Consider the following 19,469-nt stretch of genomic DNA (forward strand, 5'->3'; position numbering starts at 1 on the left):
TACTATCAGTTGCATGTGTTTTCTTATAAAGGAAACTCATGCATGCAGTCAAGGAAAGGTTCCTTGAGGATTGTGCAGTTCTGACAGGGTGTGAGATCAGTGTTCCACTTGGTTGAGAGTTTTCCACTTAGTAATAGGAGGGTCACTTAGGAGAAACTTCACAAGGAAATAAGAGCTTGAAGGGCAGAGGAGAAGGCTTGTGAGAAGCTTTGATTGCCTGTGAGCATCCAAGCGGATTGTACTAAGAGCTGGCTAGTTGTGAAAGCTAAGGCTTTGTATAATTCTGGTGTATTTCCACCTTGTATGATAATACAAATAGTGGGGTTTTTTAGTTGAGGCTTTCCCCAAAGTATTCTCATGTGTATTGTGCATTGATTCTTCTTCTTCTGGTTATATGTGTTTAGCTCAATCTTGCTCAATCTATTAAGCTTCTGCAAATTGATAGTATAAGTACATTATAATATTTTTCTTTGGTTATATTGCATTATCGGGTTAACTTGCAGCAGATCTACAGAGCCGGATTTGTAGACAGATTTTCTACATGGTATCAGAGCTAGATCTGCAGATTTCCTACATGGTATCAAAGCTGGATCTACAGAATTTTCTACATGGTATTAGAGCCAAGTTTATTGGAGCTGTGAAGAGTATACAAAGAAGAGAATTCGAAGTTTGAAGTTCAGGGCTGCAGGGGAAAATCGAATTCTTATCATACTTCAAGGATGGCCAGTGTTGTTCCATGGTTTGAGACTCGAATATTCCTGGGAAGATAGCTCAAATTACATAGCATGGAAAGATCACATGAAGGCTGTAATAGAAGACAATGGCGTGAAGGATTTCATTGATCAAGAAATCCCAAAGCCAGGTTCAACTAATGTACAAGAGTTGGTTGAGTGGAAGAAGTGTGTGGCGAGGGCGAGACGGATCATCCTTGAGAGAGTTTGAGACCATATTGTCTCGAGTCTCCATGGGAAGGATACTCCATATTCCATGTGGAAGACATTGAAGGACCTATACTAGAACAGTAGCGACCAGAGGAAATTGGCGCTCAAGGATAAGCTTCGAAGAATCAAGATGGAGCAGGGCGATACTATTTCCACATATCTGAACAAGCTCACCACATGCAAAGATGAGCTTGGAAGTGTGGGAATAACTATTGTCGATGATGATATGGTGAGCCTCGCTCTCCTCGGCCTTCCAAAGAGCTGGAATAGCTACCAGGACTCTGTGAATGGAAGGGAGAAACTGTCAGATTGGGAACGATTATGGTTGGATCTCATGCAGGAGGAGATCAGGAGGAGCACACGAGATGGTTCTTCATCCAAGGATGATGATGAAGAAAATCTGGCCTTAGCAAGTAAGGCAAGGAAAGGGAAGGGGAAGGCTTCCCATTCCAAATTGAATTCTTGTTATGGAGGGAAGAAGGGTGACAAGTTTAAAGTGAGATGCTTTAGTTGTCATGAGATGCAAAATTATGTGACTAATTGCCCATCGAAGAAGTCCAAGAAGGGATCCTCAGAAGGATCAGAAGGTGAGGCATTAGCCTCTAAGTTTGAAATGGACTTTACCCTCACCACATGCATGGTGTCATCAATGATGGGTAGTGTTTGTTATCTTGACAGTGGAGTCTCATTCCACATGACCGACGATAAAATTTTATTCAGTTCCTTGGAGGAGAAAGACCTCAATATGTGCATAGAGATGGGTGATGATGGAAGGTATAGTGTTTCAGGAGTGGGCACAATTACTTTTCATAGGGAGCATGGACCTCTTTTTTTTTTTTTTTTTCTCGATAAAGACTAATCTATTAAGTAAAATATAGTACAATCAGGAGAAGCAAGAGACCGGCAGACCGGAAATGATGGATCCATCAACCTTGGTCCCGGAGGAAAGATTCAATCTCAGAGCAACATCTAATAATTTGAGAGCAAAGACTCACTAACAGACTTTTACCCCAGAGGGTCAGAAACTACAACAAAATGTTTTTTCCCTTTCTTTTTGTTGACTTTTGTCCAGCCATCCTGGGGAGAATGAGCTAGAACAACTTGAAGACTGGAATTCTCTATCTTCGGGGACTCCTTTTCTGATTCAGAGGAGGAAGTCTCATGGGCGCGTTTCTGGGAGATTGTTGTGACATGGGTGTGCCCCTTAGTATCCGTGGGCTGAACCATCGGCTGAGGCACCTGGTCCGGTTCTGAATCGCTTTCCTCATCCTCCATACTTGGGGAGCAAGAGCTCCCAGCTGGCGGTGGTGGACAGGGAGCCCAACGCTTGGGTTTGGATTTTGCGAAGATGCCCTTTTTCGTTCTTGCTGTCAGCGATGGGCAGGGGTTCTGCAGGTGCCTTGTTAGGTGACAATGGTGGCATCGGAAGGCAGTGTTTTCGTAATCTAGAAACTGGGTCCAAACAAAGTCATTGATCTTGAGATTGATTTGCTCTGGCAATCCCTTGCTTAAATCTAGCTCCACACATACTCTAGCATATGTATAGAGACCTTGCTGTTCCCTCTTGTAATCTCCCATTAAAAAGAAACCCAAGGTGTTGCCTATTTGCCTGTATACTTCTGTGCGCCACAGGTGTATTGGGAGATTTGGAAGTCTGATCCATACAGGGGCTTTAGTGATGACTGCAAAAGCTGGGTCAAAGTCTGGGAACCATGGAGTTAAGAAGAGGCCTGCTGAACCCATGAACCAAGGGCCTTCTTCTAAGGCGTTTTCGTAGTGCTCGGGGTTATCGAACAACACTATAAAATATCCCTTTGCACAGAAATAAACCTTGCACCGGTCAGTCCAGTTGTCATTGATCCAGTCATAAAGATCCTTTGAGCGTGGCCAGAGCCCATTGAATCTGCAGATGATGGCCCTTTCAGCAAATTTTTGGGTGTTGTCTGCAAGGTCAGAGTAGGAGATCTCAACAGAGGGAACCTCCTCCAATTTGTCAACCAAAAAAGGCTTGGGTTTGGGAGGTTCCGGGGTTGCGGGTATCTCAGAGCAGACTACAGCTTTGTAGGAGTGAGGAGGAGCAGAAGAGGATTGCCCTGCAGCTCCGCCTCTCAAGCGAAAGGAAAACACTAAAGAACTGTTGTTTTTATGCTGTAAAAAGAGAGAGGAAGAGGATCTTCGAGCTGTTTACCTTGGAAAATCAATCTCTGTAGGGCTGAGGGGATCCCCAGTCTGTGCTCCAGATTTGCTTTGAGGTTCTGCACCAGATCTGTAGGGTTTACCCATTGCAGAATGGTCTTGCCAAAGATCTGTGCTATTTGAACCTGAAAGGGGGCAGAGGAATTTTCAAAAGATTTCTGGAGCAGCACGGGGCCAGAATCTTTTGAGTCTCCCATCTCTTGACGCAAAGGAGGCAACAGGAGAGAAGAAATCTTCTGCCTGAGGTATCTTTTGCTCCAACTCGGATCTGCTGCAAAGGGAAGGGCGACCAATCTGTGGAGAGGCCCCTGATCAATGGAGGGGCCAGAGCTGCCATGGCTATGCGCTCCTGAGCTCAACGCATGGAGATTCGCCTCTTCCTTCGGCTCAACCTCCGCTTGGAGCTTCAACTCGGGTTCACGCCTCCAATAGATCCTGAGTCGAGCCCTCCTTTCAGCATCAGGTCCACGCAGAGGCCAAGCGGCGACCGAGGACAGGGAGGCGACAGCGGCTGCATCTTCGCAGTTGGGTTTCGGCTCCGTGACTCTGCTAAATGCCTGTTTCGGCTCCGTCCTTCTTATCTGGAATGGATCTTTCCCTTCAATGGCCGTGAGCCGAGGCCAAACGGAGGCCGAGGGTGCTGCGGCAGCGGCGGCTATAGGGTTCCTCTTTCGCGTCTCCAGCGAGTGGTATCCGTCAAATGCATCTTCGTAGTTGGGTTTCGGCTCCGTAATTCTGCTAAATGCCTGTTTCGGCTCCGTCCTTCTTATCTGGAATGGATCTTCCCCTTCAACGGACGTGAGCCGAGGCCAAACGGAGGCCGAGGGTGCTGCGTCGGCAGCGGCTGTAGGGTTCATCTTTCGCAGCTCCGATCGGAATCAGAATGTATCCAAGATTCGATGGGAGCATGGACCTCTTATCACCTTGATAGATGTGAATTATCTGCCTCGACTAAATAAGAACTTGGTATCGGTCATGATGTTGGAGGACAAAGGCTATGATGTTGTCTTCAGTAAAGGAAAGACGTTCCTTAGATGCATCACCACGAGATAGGTGAAACATATCGGTTCACGAGTTAAGAACCTTTACGCTTTTGAGGTTCAAGATGCATGAAAAGCCTTAAGGAGCAAGACAAATGTTAGAGACTTGGTGGTTGAGAGGGACAGTAAATTACCTCTCAACATGCAGTCCCAGAAGAAGTCTCACACAATTGTGGAGGAGCCACAATTGGAGAAGCAGAGAGGACACCGAGTGAAGATATCCACTCATGCAGATACCCCCATTGCGGGGGAATTTTGATCCAAGTGGGCAGAGGGATCACATGCAACCATACCTCTAGGTGTGAGGTGGGGCAATGTGAAGTGATAGTCCGAAGAAAGTTGAAATTGGGCAGGGTCCATTGAGAGGTTTTATCTCATGGATCATACCTTGCTACAAGAGCCCAAAGTACATAGTAGCGAGAGGAATCAGTGGGATTGATGCAATCAGAGATTAAAGTGACAAAGGCTAGAGCATTGAGATAATGAAGAGCATAGAGAAGGATTGAAAATAGTGTAGAAAGGCAGAGTCAGCAGAAGCACAATGTTTTCAGTTAACAGAGGCAATAACAGTCAAAGACTTTGATGATAGATGCATCATACTGATTCAGGTTGTATGTTTATTTTTGTTTCTGGAGTTGCTGGAGCAAAAACACTAGAGAGAAGTGTTGCATGCATAACATTCCAAAGGTTCATGATCGGGATTGAGTTTAATTCCTTTCTTGTTGAGAGGGAATGTTGAAAATAGCAACAATAAATGATAAAACTACAATCCAGAATATTCCAATTTTAATTTGTCCTTGAATTAAAATTGTGAATTAAAATTTGAATTTAGTCTTACCAACTACTTGAAAATAATTATTTAATTCATTATGGATTAATTAGTTGGAGAAATTCAAGTTAGAAGTATTTCTGAAGTCATGAAAATTATCTTTTAAATTAAGGAGATTATCCCTTAATTAAGGAGATAATATTGAGTAATATTTGAGCTGTAATTAGTTAGCTCAGTTTACTGAGTTAAGTCCAATTAAATTAGTTTCAAATTGTTTTAGGAACTAATTGTGAGTTATCAGTTAGTTAATGCATGCATGCACTCAACTAGTGTACTCCAGATAACTGAAGATTCCCTCATCTATAAATCATGCATGTCTATTATGAGAAACACCAAGTTGAGATTAAAGTCAAGGACAATGTACTATCAATTGCATATGTTTTCCTATAAAGGAAACTCATGCATGCAGTCAAGGAAACGTTCCTTGAGAATTGCGCAGTTCTGACAGGGTGTGAGATCAGTGTGAGAGATCAGTGTTCCACTTGGTTGAGAGTTTTCCACTTGGTATTAGGAGGATCACCCAGGAGAAACTTCACAAGGAAATAGGAGCTTGGAGGGCAGAGGAGAAGGCTTGTGAGAAGATTTGATTGCCTGTGAGCATCCATGAGGATTGTACTGAGAGCTGGCTAGCTATGAGAGCTAAGGCTTTGTATAATTCTGATGCATTTCCACCTTGTATGATAATACAGATAGTGGGTTTTTTTAGCTGAGGCTTTCCCCAAAGTATTCTCATGTGTATTGTGCATTGATTCTTCTTCTTTTGGTTATATGTGTTCAGCTCGATCTTGCTCAATCAATTAAGCTTTTGCAAATTGATAGTAGAAAGTTATAATATTTTTCTTTGGTTATATTGCATTATCGGGTTAACCTGCAGTAGATCTATAGAGCTGGATTTGTAGACAGATTTTCTACATGTTATCAGAGCTAGATCTATAGATTTTCTACATGATTCAATTATAACAAATCATTTTAATGATTGCTTACATAAAACAATATTACTTTTATTAAAAATTTGTATATATATAAAAATATATATATTTTGTTAATTTGAAAAATATAAATTAAATTTTTGTTAGTAAATGTAAAAATATATAAAAATAAACAATTTTTTTTTGTACTAATTTTATAAGCAAGGAAGTATAACTATTGCTTCTTGTTATTAAGTTTAATTATTGAATTTTGAAAGGTATGAACTATCTCGTACATTTGAACAAGGATATAAAGTAGTTATTCTTTATTAGATTAAATATAGTTAAAATAGAGTTAAAAAACAATAAAGACATACAACTTGTCAAAATTAAATTGTAACTCCCTTAGTGAAAAGTAAATATTTAATTTACTTTTACTACTCAAAGGCTTAGAAAATCACAGGATATGTGGAAAACCTAATGAGAAACTTTGATGTTTAAAATTTTTATTTTAATTAATTTCATAAAGAAAAATTTTCTGGAAAACCTATGAGAAACCTTAATGTTTAAAAGTTTTATTTTAAATAATTTCAAACAAAAAAAGTTATGGCAAGTCTTCAAATTCACTGGAAAGACTCTAGATGAAATTTTCAATTACCATACAGTTAGAGACAACTACTTCCTCTCTCTCGCTAGAGATATAACATTTAAGTGCGAAAAGAAGCCAAAGAAAGCTAGAGAGAAAAAGGTTGGAGCCACTTTGTAGAAAAAAAGAGAAGGAATGCAAACATGACCAAAACATTGGGAAGGTGGGACGGTGAGGCCGAACGATGCCTGTGCATTATTCTTGGGAAGGTGGGATCGTGTGGTCTTGATGGCTATGAAATGATATTGATAGGTCATTATCAATTGATTGTTCTCAAATTGAGAAACTCTAGGGAGAATTGGACGTAATCTCCAATCTCATTGGTTGGTTGGTGGTATGACCTGTGAAATCTGAGACAACTATCATAATATATAAGTACTCTGGAGCTTTGTTTTTCTTTTCTTTTTAGAAACTAAAGGACATTAATGTGTTGAATATTGTTTAAAGATTCCTCTATGGGAAAAATGAATGAACATGTTGCATATTGTGTTATTATGTTAAAGTTCTAGCTACATATCTGTGGCTAGCCTTAGAAAGAAAATAAAATGTTTCCTAGGGAGGAAATTGCTCTAAGTTTATTTACCAGTTCTTGAAATAACATGTAAAGATTGAATACGAGAGGAACTATTTTCATGTCATCAAATATGGTTACAATTACAATGATCATTATTAATAATATTAGAACATGTGTGTGTACATTATTAGTAGAAAGAGTGGTTCTAGGAATAAAACAAGTATATCAAATGGATAGGGTGGATAAAGAAGTAAAGGACATTTTGCAGGTCTAGATTAGCACCTCTGCAAGCTAGAATGAATTGGCAAATAAGACACAGACCTGAACCTGACATGGTCACTTAGGAAATGAAAAAAAAAGGAAAATATATAAACTACTAAACTGTATAAACCAAATCTCAACATAGGTAACCATTATAGAACAAAATCCTTTTGAGAGCATGGCTTCAATTGACCCTGATAATATACTCTTTGTTCATAAAATATTTATCACATGAGCAACCAAATGCTAATATCGCCATGACTCATACCATTTGTAAATAAAATAATCAAGAAAAGGAATAATCCACTATAGAAGATAGGTCCCGATTCGAATATCCACATGGAGTAGAGCACATAAGAAAGAACACAAAAAGGTTGCTATAGTTATTTATGATAAGTCTCGTAATGATTAATTTTCGGTTAAGAACTCATATTAACAACTCGATATTGCCATTACAGGTGATGCATAATCATATTCAAACTATGAAATAAAAGAAAGGAAATTTATTCATACATTAAGGAAGCATCATATATGAGTCCTAGGTTAGCCTTTGGAAAACCTGTTCCCAACGGACATCTAGTAATCCCAGTTTTAAGGAGGTAAACCCCTAAAGTAATTCAGGTTACAACAAGGTAAGAATAAAGTTAGTATCTTAATCATTGTATAACCTTGTCCTTATTAAGAACATCGAATACTAGTCGCATTAAAACAACCATAGTTTTGACGAAACACTGTGCAATTCTGGAAAAACATTCATAGATAATAAAATGGCCAATATATAGAGAGATGAATGAGCACTGTAAGATTCCTTAAATTTTTGAATAATGGGCTAGAGAATTGTTACATGTCATATGAAATTAATATAGAATTGAAAACAAAATAAACCCATGAATTTGAATCTTTAGGTAAGGCCTAGATCGAGGAAAAATATATTCATTGTACAGTAAACGTAACAGTGAAAACCATCTGAATATATATTGAAAAACGAAAGGAAAAGAATTGAATTTACATTGATAAATAGTTATACATTCCTAGGAAGAGACTTAACATATCGGCCAGAACCTACATAACTAGTACAACTCATGTATGCAATGATAAACACTAACTAAGATCATCTGAGCCAAATTTCACCAAGAAGTATTAAACCGTGTTGCCACAAGTAAGAGGGAAAACTTTTAGTGGAACCTGGAAGGAGAAAGTCCAGATCAAATCTATCTAAAACCCTGTTCATAACTTATGCAAGGAATTTGGTCTAAAATGACATACCAAGTACATTGAAACAAGTTAGGCAAGACTCCTTCTTACAAAAAGAAACAATTCATGAGTAATTAGAAGAATGATCTGGAACTACCTGACTTGGACGACCGTGTAAAACTTGGGCACCCTATTTGCAAAGGAAAAGGAAGATTTATAATATTAATATCGACATATATGTAGAAAAAAAGAAAACCCACAACGAGATCTAAGAGCTTACCCTCCAGCTATTGTGTTGCTAAAACCCTTGGTGGAAATTCGCATATGTTGAAGCGCTTGATGGAAAATGCATAGCCTCAGAAGGTATTATCAAATGAGAGTTTGTTCCCTTCCTCCTTTGGCAAGAACTCTGGTGTGTGAAATGTGTGAACCCTAGTACCAAAGATAGTTGAGGATGGGGGCAACGAGAGTCAAAACATAAATAAACGATACTTAAAATAAATTTACACCTACAACCGATATTCACAACAATAATTAGAACGAAATTAGTAAATTACCTTTCCAAGAGGCGAAAAACTCATAACTGAAAAGTTAGCATTTGGACGAGACTCCTAGCATTTTCCCGTTGTGCAGGATGCGAGAATGACGAACAAGGGTGGAAGACAGTGGGGGTATGTACCCAAACTAATAATTAATAAATAACCATGAAAAGTCAAATCTTGTCAAACATGAATGAAGTTGGGTAAGATCTTACTATGATATCATAACCATATAAACATTATATAATAAACTGATTGTATCGAATTTCGATACCGATTGTATCAAATTTTGATATGGTAGGGTAAATAGTAATACAAATTTATTTATTTATTTCGATATTGATGGGTGTTGCAAGTGCCATTAGAGCGGAAGGGTTTAACACTATGGCCTTCTTAAGGGAAAATAGTAAAACAACTATGAGAGTGTTTAACACTATGGCCTTTTTAAGGGAAAATAGTGAAACAACTATGAGAGTTCCATAGTGATAGAGAATTCGAAACTCATTTAGTGTTGGCAATGACTAGTAAAAGGAAATAAAAAAGAAAAGAAAAAATGTAATACAACCAAATAAATGAAGAGCCTTGTCATAGATACATTGAAAAGAAATTTGTCATGCTACTAAATATCAATTGGTTGTGGTTAGGATACACTTACCTACAAGAAATGATATTATGGGCATGGTTTGACGATCTAAGTATTAAAACACATTAATTCGTAAATCATATTATGTGATTGTGGGATCATGGATAGAGAGAAGTTTATTATTATAATGATGGGGAAGTATATGGGTAGACAAATCGAGATATTTTTATATATGTAAATGAAGTATTAAACCCCATAATTCTAAAAAATTATAAAATATTAGGTTTAAGTGTATTAAACAAGAATGCGGGGAGTTGCATATGAAATTAGCCTGAAAAGTTCAAAGTTATCTGCATGACGAATATCTGTTTCTAGTTCCAAGCCATTGTTTTAATTAAAAAAATATATATTATGTTTTGATACATAATGTCTTAAATTAAACCTCTAACATACACAGTTGAAGAAGAGACACGTATAGAAGAGGTAGATATATCATTGGTAAGTAATACTTATTGTTGGAAAGTAATTACTTGAGTGGTACCAACTACCCTCCTACATATATTCGATGTTGACCAAAAACCTAGTAGAGAAAGTGAATGAAAACAAATACTTGGCAGTGAAAATATTTTTTAATCTTAATAGAATAAGTAATCTTAATTGTGTAGGGGAAGCAATTTAAAAAGGAAGGAATCCATAATAACATTGATAAATTCTCCCAATAATGAGTAAATTATATGTTAAAACAAAATGAGGGTATGCACAGAATAAATAATCTATAGGAATGGAAGGGATCGAAAACCCTGTAATGCATGAAGCCGCTTAAACACATGGTGTATTGAGGAAGCCATCTAGCTATACTAAATGATAATTGTTGTTAGAGAAGGAATGGGATATAGAACAGTTAAAATTATAGCAGATTTGTATGAATATGAATTAATTGGAGACATTTTGGGAGATTGGCGAGAATAGTTGGCATCCTTTCCACCTAATTAAGCATTAACCAGTGATGTGCCAAACATTGACAATGATGATAATAAAAGATAAAAACCTAAATGTCAATAGTATAAATCATATATAAATGAGTCCAACATAATAATAACTAATTGGTACAACTTTTATGATTGGTATAAAACTAATGAACTTCCTTATTGAAAAGTCTTCTTGTGAATAGAATAGAGCTACATAAAGGTGGCCTACAATAGTAGAATAATTACCATAAGCAAGCTTGAATTTTATGATTTATAAAAACCAATAAAGAAAACTAATGAACTTATATACTGAAAAGTCTTTTCCACACCCCTTTAGTTTGGAGGAATGCATTTAAATTAATACCCTTTAAGAATGATTTGAAATTGTAAGGGATCTTGTTTGTAGTGAGATATATGGCATTTTATAGTTGTCATATTTTGGATAAGAAATCCTTTAATCTCTTACAGCAAAAGATATCATAAGTATTTTCAATAATTAAAACTTTAGTATGGGTGACCCAAAGAGCGGGAATTTCTCCTTACAAGTCACAAAAAAGTGAGTGAAGAATTGAAGTGTTGAACATGATCCATAACTCCTATTTTTATTTAACAATCAAAACCAAAATAAATAAATTATAAAGGAGGGAGTATCAAGAAATTGAGGATTGTAGTGAAATCGATGGGTAAAAATTATATTTAGGAATCCACGTGATGGAGATAAGTTATGATAAAATAATGGAAGAAGATTAGTCCAAAAAATAATAAAGTAATCAATATAATTGAAAATTTTAAGTTTGAATTAACATGATAATAATGATTATATTATTCCCCGACACCCAATAAATCTGGAAGAACATAGAAATAGTGCTCTTGATAACCAAAAGGATATAATATTTACATCAAATTTAGTAAGTATATACAAAGTAAGATAAATATCAATTCCAAGAATATATAAATTTTCAAAAACCCTAAAATATAGAAGGAGAATCCTGACAACTTTTGAGTCTCTTGTATCTTATGAACATAGGGGGCTCCATATTTTTGTGAGTTACAAACTCGTTATATCGAATCATGGAATGATTCATCAATTGGTATAATTTATGACCACCGTTACATTAGAAGGTGGAGTTTGTTTGAAAATAAGATGACCAGAGAATTTTGATTGATTGGGATGATTGTTACTTGTAATCCAAATCTCTCATGATTTGATATGAAATGTAACAATAGTATAAATGAGAATAAATCCATGCTAGATGCTATGAGAAATCTAACAGAACTGTAAAAAAAAATAAAGATAAAAGGAATACCATAACTGCTAAACTAGAAGGGAATTTTTTTAACTTTGCCATTATTGGTCTGATGTTTTTTCTTCAAGTTTTGAAAAATAATATAAGATAGAGAAAGGACGTTAATTAAATACACCAATGAATATGGATATTAAATACTAAGAGGTGTGTATTATCCTAATGAGGCTTGAAGGATTGACAGAAGATGTGGGTGGCAAAAAAAAAATGATTATAAATGAACAAATAGTTGAGTAAGATAACTATGGAATATGGCATCTTATCTTAAAAAAAGAAAACAATGATAACACATTCATAGGAGTGTTACTTATTCTTGTTGAAATGGAAAGGAAAATATGCCAACCATCAATGTCACCCCAGATAAGTACCTCAAATATCAAATATGACTTTTATAGACAAAAACAAAGTTGGTCAAATGATTGACTAGAATGAAATTTTGCTTAGAAAATTATCATGCCAAGATAATCACACCAAGATAATATGTTGAGAAGGATGACATGCATAGAATTAAAAAAAAAAAAAGGAAAAGGATTCCCCAGACACCTTAATCAATAATTGCAAAACATAAAGGATGTAAACCTCATGAAGAGAGTTAAGAGGATCTCATGAATGGGGAAGGTTAGAAAAAAATTGTTGCGAGATTTGGTGACGTGAAATTTTTTGTCATCTTTGTTGATTATAGTATGAAAAAATATTCCAAGTTGCATTCTTAATTCATCATCGTGACTCCGTTAATATTATCGAGTGCTTTTAAGACTTAGTGGTACTAGGAAACAACAAAGGCATTACTTGGCATGAAAATGTAAGTGAAGAAATTGTCCTAAAACCTTGTTAATTTTTTGTTGGGACATAATTGATATTATGGAATTATGATGGTGCCTAAAGAACAAATATTTAGTTGCAAGCCATCATGGGAAAAGATAAGAGAAGCTCGCTTGAAATTTACAAAAAAATTTGATGATAATAAATATGACTACTCTGAAATGAATAATTATTTCTATATGGAATTAGGATTACTATTTATTTTTATCCATCCACAAAATCCTATAATGTATTAAATTAACTTTTTGATCGAAGAAGTGAACGAAATGCGAAGAATTTATATTTAAGAAAAGCACTATACTATATTAACAGAGGAGTGTGGGATTATTACTAAACATTTAAATGAAAACGAGCGAAATTCCATGACTATGTATGAAAGAAAATTGCATAGAAATTTTATCTACCACCTCTAATACAACATGACAAAGAGGGAAAATTTGAGGGAATGCTACAAAGCTGACTTTGGTGTTGCATTGTAAGAAAATAACAAATCAATCCAAGATGGACATAATCAAGCTACTTAGATAAATAAGGAAACAATATAGGCATCTTGAATATGGAAAGAAAAGGAATTTAACCTAAAATCTTCTAGTGCATGACCAATGCGTATATAACATTTGACTTAAGAAAAATGTATAATAGTGTTATTTAGTATTATCTCTCATAAAAGATAAACACTAAATGGTTTCTAAACATATCATTATCGTTAAGAAAATAGTGCATACAAAACTAATACCTATGTGGTTAGAAAATTATAGTGGAACCACGTGGTGGGGTGTTTTTTAATTGGCATAACCATTAGGAAAGTAAAGGAATTTAAAATGATGATCTTACAATGATGTTGCTAACTCTTATTGAGTGTAGGTTACTGACCCTTGCTGGGTTGTGATGCATGTTCCTGACATTTGATGGGTATATGAATAACAACTGAAAGTGTTTGTAATGAAGAATTGAGACTATATATATATATATCTATATATATATATATATATATATATATATATATATATATATATATATATCTGTTATTAAATAATGATTGATGGAAATTAGCAGCCATAGTGATTGAGAATGTATGTAAAACTAGATGAAGTAATCATGGTCAAACCTTTACACATTCTCAATCAGAGAAAATTATGCTACAAAAATAAGCGCTTACCTAGGGTACCTCAACTAGGAGAGGCTACATGGGAAGATGAAAATAAATATTTTATGCACAAGACATATTCCAACTATTTTGAAGGATAAGAAACCACAAGGACAACTTTTTGCTTGGGGAGAATATGTAATATCCTTCAGTGAAAAGTAAATATTTAATGTACTTTTACTACAAAGACTTGGAAAATAATGAGTTATGGGGAAAGCCTAATGAGAAAATTTAATTTTCAAAAGTTTTATTTTAATTGATTTAATTCTTTTTTATGAGAAGTCTTGGAATTCACAGAAAAATTGTAGATGAGATTTTCAATTACCAGATAGCTAGAGAGAGTTACTTACTCTCTCTCCCCCTATATATAAAACATGTCATTGGCAAAAGAAACCAAGGAAGGCTAGAGAGAAAAAGGCTGGAGGAAACCTGGAGAAAGAAAGAGAAGGAACACAAACCTGAAATATTTTATTATTATTTTGTATTTAATAAGAGTGATTCTTTTACGTTTTAAGTTTTAATATTAGTTTGTGCCAAGGAAGGAATATAACAATTGATTTTCCTATTGCCCAGTAATGGACAAAGATGGGAACCTGGATGCGGGTGACACGTTATGGTTTTAATGAACACTTTGAAGGATGGCGGCGATGGGATGGGCCACTTGGCTGATGGAACCCCTGTTGGGTTGTGTTATATTCTTTCCACGACTAACCTACGTAGTGAACCGAGGGGTTAGAGGGGGGGTAGAGCCCCCCCTTCGTTGCGCCGATTGTGCAGCGGGGGCGGCGGCCCCCCTGTCCGGGGGGTTTGAGGGGGGCGGGTAGCCCCCATCTACGGGGTCCAGGGCAGCGTCTCGGAAATTTTTTTTGGACCCTATATTAGGTTGGGCGAACCTACCTATGGTTTTTCGGTCCATGGTTTTGGACGCGATAGTTTTCGGTCCATGGTATTGGATGCCTCGGCATGTATAAATATGTATTGTAGCATTGAAAGGAATATAATGAAAAATCAAGCTGGTAGTCCCGGTTTTTGGATCCAGGGGAAAATCTCTGTGTATATGTGTTTTATGTGTTATGCTCTCACATTATTTATTTTTCTGTGATTTAGAATTCGTATGCAGGTAATTTCTGTACGGGGTTAAAACCTACATTTGGTATCAGAGGTGTTTTGGCTTGAAGGGGATGCCTTTTTTGCTGAGTGGTTTCGCTCGGGCCTGTGGTAGACCCTGTTCTATGGGAGATCTGCGAGATCGATTCTGGTGGTGAAATAAAATGGCGAGCAGTGGAAAGATAGAGATCGAGAAGTTCAATGGTCAGAGTTTTGAGTTGTGGAAACTCAAGATGGAGGATCTGTTGGTGGATAAAGATCAGTGGATCATGGTAGATCCAGGTACTAAACCAACGGGAGTGACCGATGAAGAATGGAAGAAGTTGGATCGAAAGGCAAAGAGCATAATACGATTGTGTGTCTCAGATTCAGTATTGCTGAATGTATCAGGGGAAGCTACGACGAAGGCTTTGTGGGAAAAGTTAGGGACTTTGTACCAATCTAAGTCTCTGGTGAATAAACTGTTCCTGCGGAAAAAGCTGTATAACCTGAGGATGAAAGATGGAGACTTGGTGACAGAGCATCTGAACACATTTAATACTATGGTAAGTCAGTTAGCGTCTGTTGATATTAAAATTTCAGATGAAGATAAGTGCATTAGTTTGTTGTGTTCTCTACCAGATTCGTGGGATAGTCTGATTATTGCAATATGTAGCAATGCAACCACTTTGCAGTTTGATGAAATAGTCTCAGCCTTGCTGACGGAGGAGATGAGATGGAAAAATATGGAGAGTCAGAATGGCTATCCCTTGTCTGTACGAGGACGGTCCCAGAATAGAAACAAAAATATGTCATCGTGTGGGAGATCTAAATCTAGAGGGTGATCTAAATCTCCAGGAAAACCTGTAAAGGTGGTGTGCTAGAAATGCGGAAAGGAAGGGCACTTAAAAAGGGACTGTAAATCTAAAGCTCTTGATAAAGGAAAGGGATCTGATGATGCTCCTTCTACAGAGGCGAAAACCACCTCAGATGAAGGTGGAGATGTGTACTTGGCTTCTTCAAGTACACATGTAGATCATGAGGCATGGTTGATTGACTCAGGTGCATCCTTTCACTTCACTCCCCATAGAGAGTGGTTCTGCGAGTATGAGAAATATGATGGTGGTGATGTCTTCTTAGGAGATGATAGGAAGGCTAGAATCATTGGTCGCGGAAAAGTAAAGTTGAAGTTGCAAGGTGGAAGGGTTAGAACACTTCCGGGTGTTCTGCATATTCCTGCATTGGCCAGAAATCTGATTTCTGTAAGCAAGTTGGATGATGCAGGTGTAAAAGCAATGTTCGAGAAGGATACCTGCAAGATGGTTCGAGGAGCACTGGTATTGATGCGGGGAGTTCGGACTGGAACTCTGTACAAGCTGCAAGGTAGCACTGTTGTTGATGGATGCAACAGTTCTATGGTTCCTGAAAGTGGAGCTGAAAATCTAGTGGTCTCTGGAGAGAAGACCATGCTGTGGCATCAAAGGCTTGGACATATTGGAGAGAAGGGCCTTCGAATACTTCATGGTAAAGGTATGGTAGAAGGTATGAGTAATAGCTCTCTGGATTTTGATTTATGTGAAAATTGTGTATATGGGAAGCAAAATCGGGTGAGTTTCCCCTCTAGTGCTAAGAGGGTGAAAGAGATATTAGAGCTTGTGCACAGTGATGTGTTTGGACCTGTGAAGGTTCCATCACTGGGTAAGTCTGTGTACTATGTATCATTTATAGATGACTTCTCAAGGAATACATGGATAAGAAGAAATCTGAAGTCTTTGACAGGTTTAAAGAATTTAAGGCTCTGGTGGAAAATCAGACAGAGAAGAAGATAAAGGTGTTGAGGACAGATAATGGTGGAGAGTTTTGCAGCAAGGAATTTGAAGAATTCTGTAAGAAGTGTGGTATAGCACGACAGAAGACTACTCCATATACACCTCAGCAAAATGGAGTCGCAGAAAAGATGAACAAGACGTTGATGGAAAGGGCAAGAAGCATGCTCAGTGGTGCTGGGTTAGGACAAGAATTCTAGCCAGAGCCGGTGGATACTGCATGTTACTTGGTCAACAGGTCACCTTCATCAGCGTTGGAGGATAAGACTCCACAAGAAGTATGGACTGGTAAGAAACCCTCTCTTTCACATCTGAGGGTATTTGGATGTAATGCATATGTACATGTTCCAAAGGAGAAACAGACCAAGTTGGATAGTAAATCTGAAAAGTGCATCTTTATTGGGTATAAGGATGGTTTAAAGGGTTATAAGCTTTGGAACCCAATAACAAGGAAGGTTGTGTACAATCGAGATGTGGTGTTCAGAGAGGTGAAAGATGTTATTAAACATGAATTCCAACCAAAGGAACCTGAGAAGATAGAGTTTGAACTAAAGGAGGAAGAATCAGACTCTGTAGCAGAGGAGGAATCAGAAGATGAAGAGCCACAAACTCCGGCTGTGAGAAGATCAGTTCGAGAAAGAAGGCAGCCAGAAAGGTATAGTCCTTCTGTTTTTTGTTCAAATTTTGCTTTGTCTATTACTGATGATGATCCCAGAACTGTGAAGGAAGCAGTAGATTCAGAGTATGGAAAACTCTGGAAAGAGGCCATGGTTGATGAAATGGCATCTTTGCACAAAAATGAGGCTTGGGATCTGGTGGAGTTGCCGGCTGGAAGGAAACCCATTGGCAGCAAATGGGTGTTTAAAAAGAAGACAAATGCAGAAGGGAAGGTGGAGAAATACAAAGCTCGGTTGGTAGCAAAAGGTTATTCCCAGGTGCCGAGAATTGATTTTGGTGATATTTTTTCTCCTGTTGCCAAGGTAACTTCTATTAGGTTACTTTTATCTGTTGCTGCTACTTTTGATTTTGAGGTAGAACAGATGGATGTGAAGACAACATTTGTTCACGGGGATTTGGAAGAGGAAATCTACATGAAGCAACCTGAAGGCTTTGCGGTGAAGGGTAAGAAGGAACTGGTATGCAAGTTAAAGAAGTCTTTGTATGGGTTAAAACAGTCACCAAGGATGTGGTATCAGAAATTTGATACATTTATACGGGGACTTGGCTTCACAAGAAGCAAAGCAGATCACTGTGTGTATTTTTAATTGATTAGTGACCGTGTTATTTATCTGGTCTTATATGTGGATGATATGTTGCTAGTTGGAAATGACAAAGAAATTATCCAGGATTTGAAGACCCAGTTGTCCTCCAAATTCGACATGAAAGATCTTGGTGCTGAAAACTATATTTTGGGCATGGAAATTAAAAGAGATCGGGCAAAGAGGAAGCTCTGGTTAAACCAGAGGAAGTATGTTGAGACAATACTATAGAGGTTTAATATGCAGGATAGTAAACTGGTGAAGGTTCCTATTCTTGTAGGTGTGAGGTTATCTGCTGAACAGTGTCCCAAGACACAAGAAGAGGAAGAGGACATGTCCCGTGTTCCATATGCGAGTGCAGTCGGTAGCCTGATGTATGCAATGGTATGTACTAGACCAGACGTTGCACATGCAGTGGGAGTGTTGAGCAGGTTTATGTCAAAACTAGGGAAGGAGCACTGGACAACAGTGAAGCGGGTTTTCGGGTATTTGCGTGGCACTAGTGATTATGGTTTGCGCTACCAAGGAAGACCAGGATTGGACAGAGTGTTGGATATTCATGGCTTTGTTGATGCAGACTGGGCTGGAGATCTGGATCAGAGAAGATCTACAAGTGGGTATGTGTTTAACCTATTTGGAGGTCCAGTCAGTTGGATGAGTAAGAAACAATCTGTAGTGGCACTATCAACTACAGAGGCAGAATACATGGCAGCCACTCATGCAAGCAAGGAAGAAGTTTGGTTGCAGAGATTGTGTTCAAGTATGGGGTTAGTACAGGGAGCTATAAGAATAGACTATGACAACCAAAGTGCAATTTTCTTGGCAAAGAACCCTGCTTATCATTCAAAGACAAAGAACATTGATGTTCAGTATCACTTTGTGAGGGATATGATAGAAGAAAAAAAGGTGTTGCTGGTAAAAGTGGACACTTTGAAGAATACTGCAGATGCATTGACAAAATCTGTGAGCTCTGAGAAGTTCTCTTGTTGTAGAGAAACAATGGGCTTTTCAGGGCTGGAAAAATGACTAAGCTCTCCTGTGGCCCCCTGTGGAAAGAAAACAACAAGTGGGAGATTTTTGGGTTGTGTTATATTCTTTCCACCACTAACCTATGTAGTGAACTAGGGGGTTAGAGGGGGGCGGGGCAGTGCCCCGGGAAAATTTTTTTTGGACCCTATATTAGGTTGGGCGAACCTACCTATGGTTTTTTGGTCCATGGTTTTGGACGCGATGGTTTTCGATCCATGGTATTGGATGCTTCGGCATGTATAAATATGTATTGTAACATTGAAAGGAATATAATGAAAAATCAAGCTGGTAGTCCCGGTTTTGGGATCCAGGGGAAAATATCTGTGTATATGTGTTTTATGTGTTATGCTCTCACATTGTTTATTTTTCTATGATTT

Source organism: Pinus tabuliformis, chromosome 3_2, assembly GCF_031772625.1.
Source record: "Pinus tabuliformis cultivar Carrire ecotype Pingquan chromosome 3_2, CPIR1, whole genome shotgun sequence".
In the NCBI taxonomy this organism is placed as follows: Eukaryota; Viridiplantae; Streptophyta; class Pinopsida; order Pinales; family Pinaceae; genus Pinus; species Pinus tabuliformis.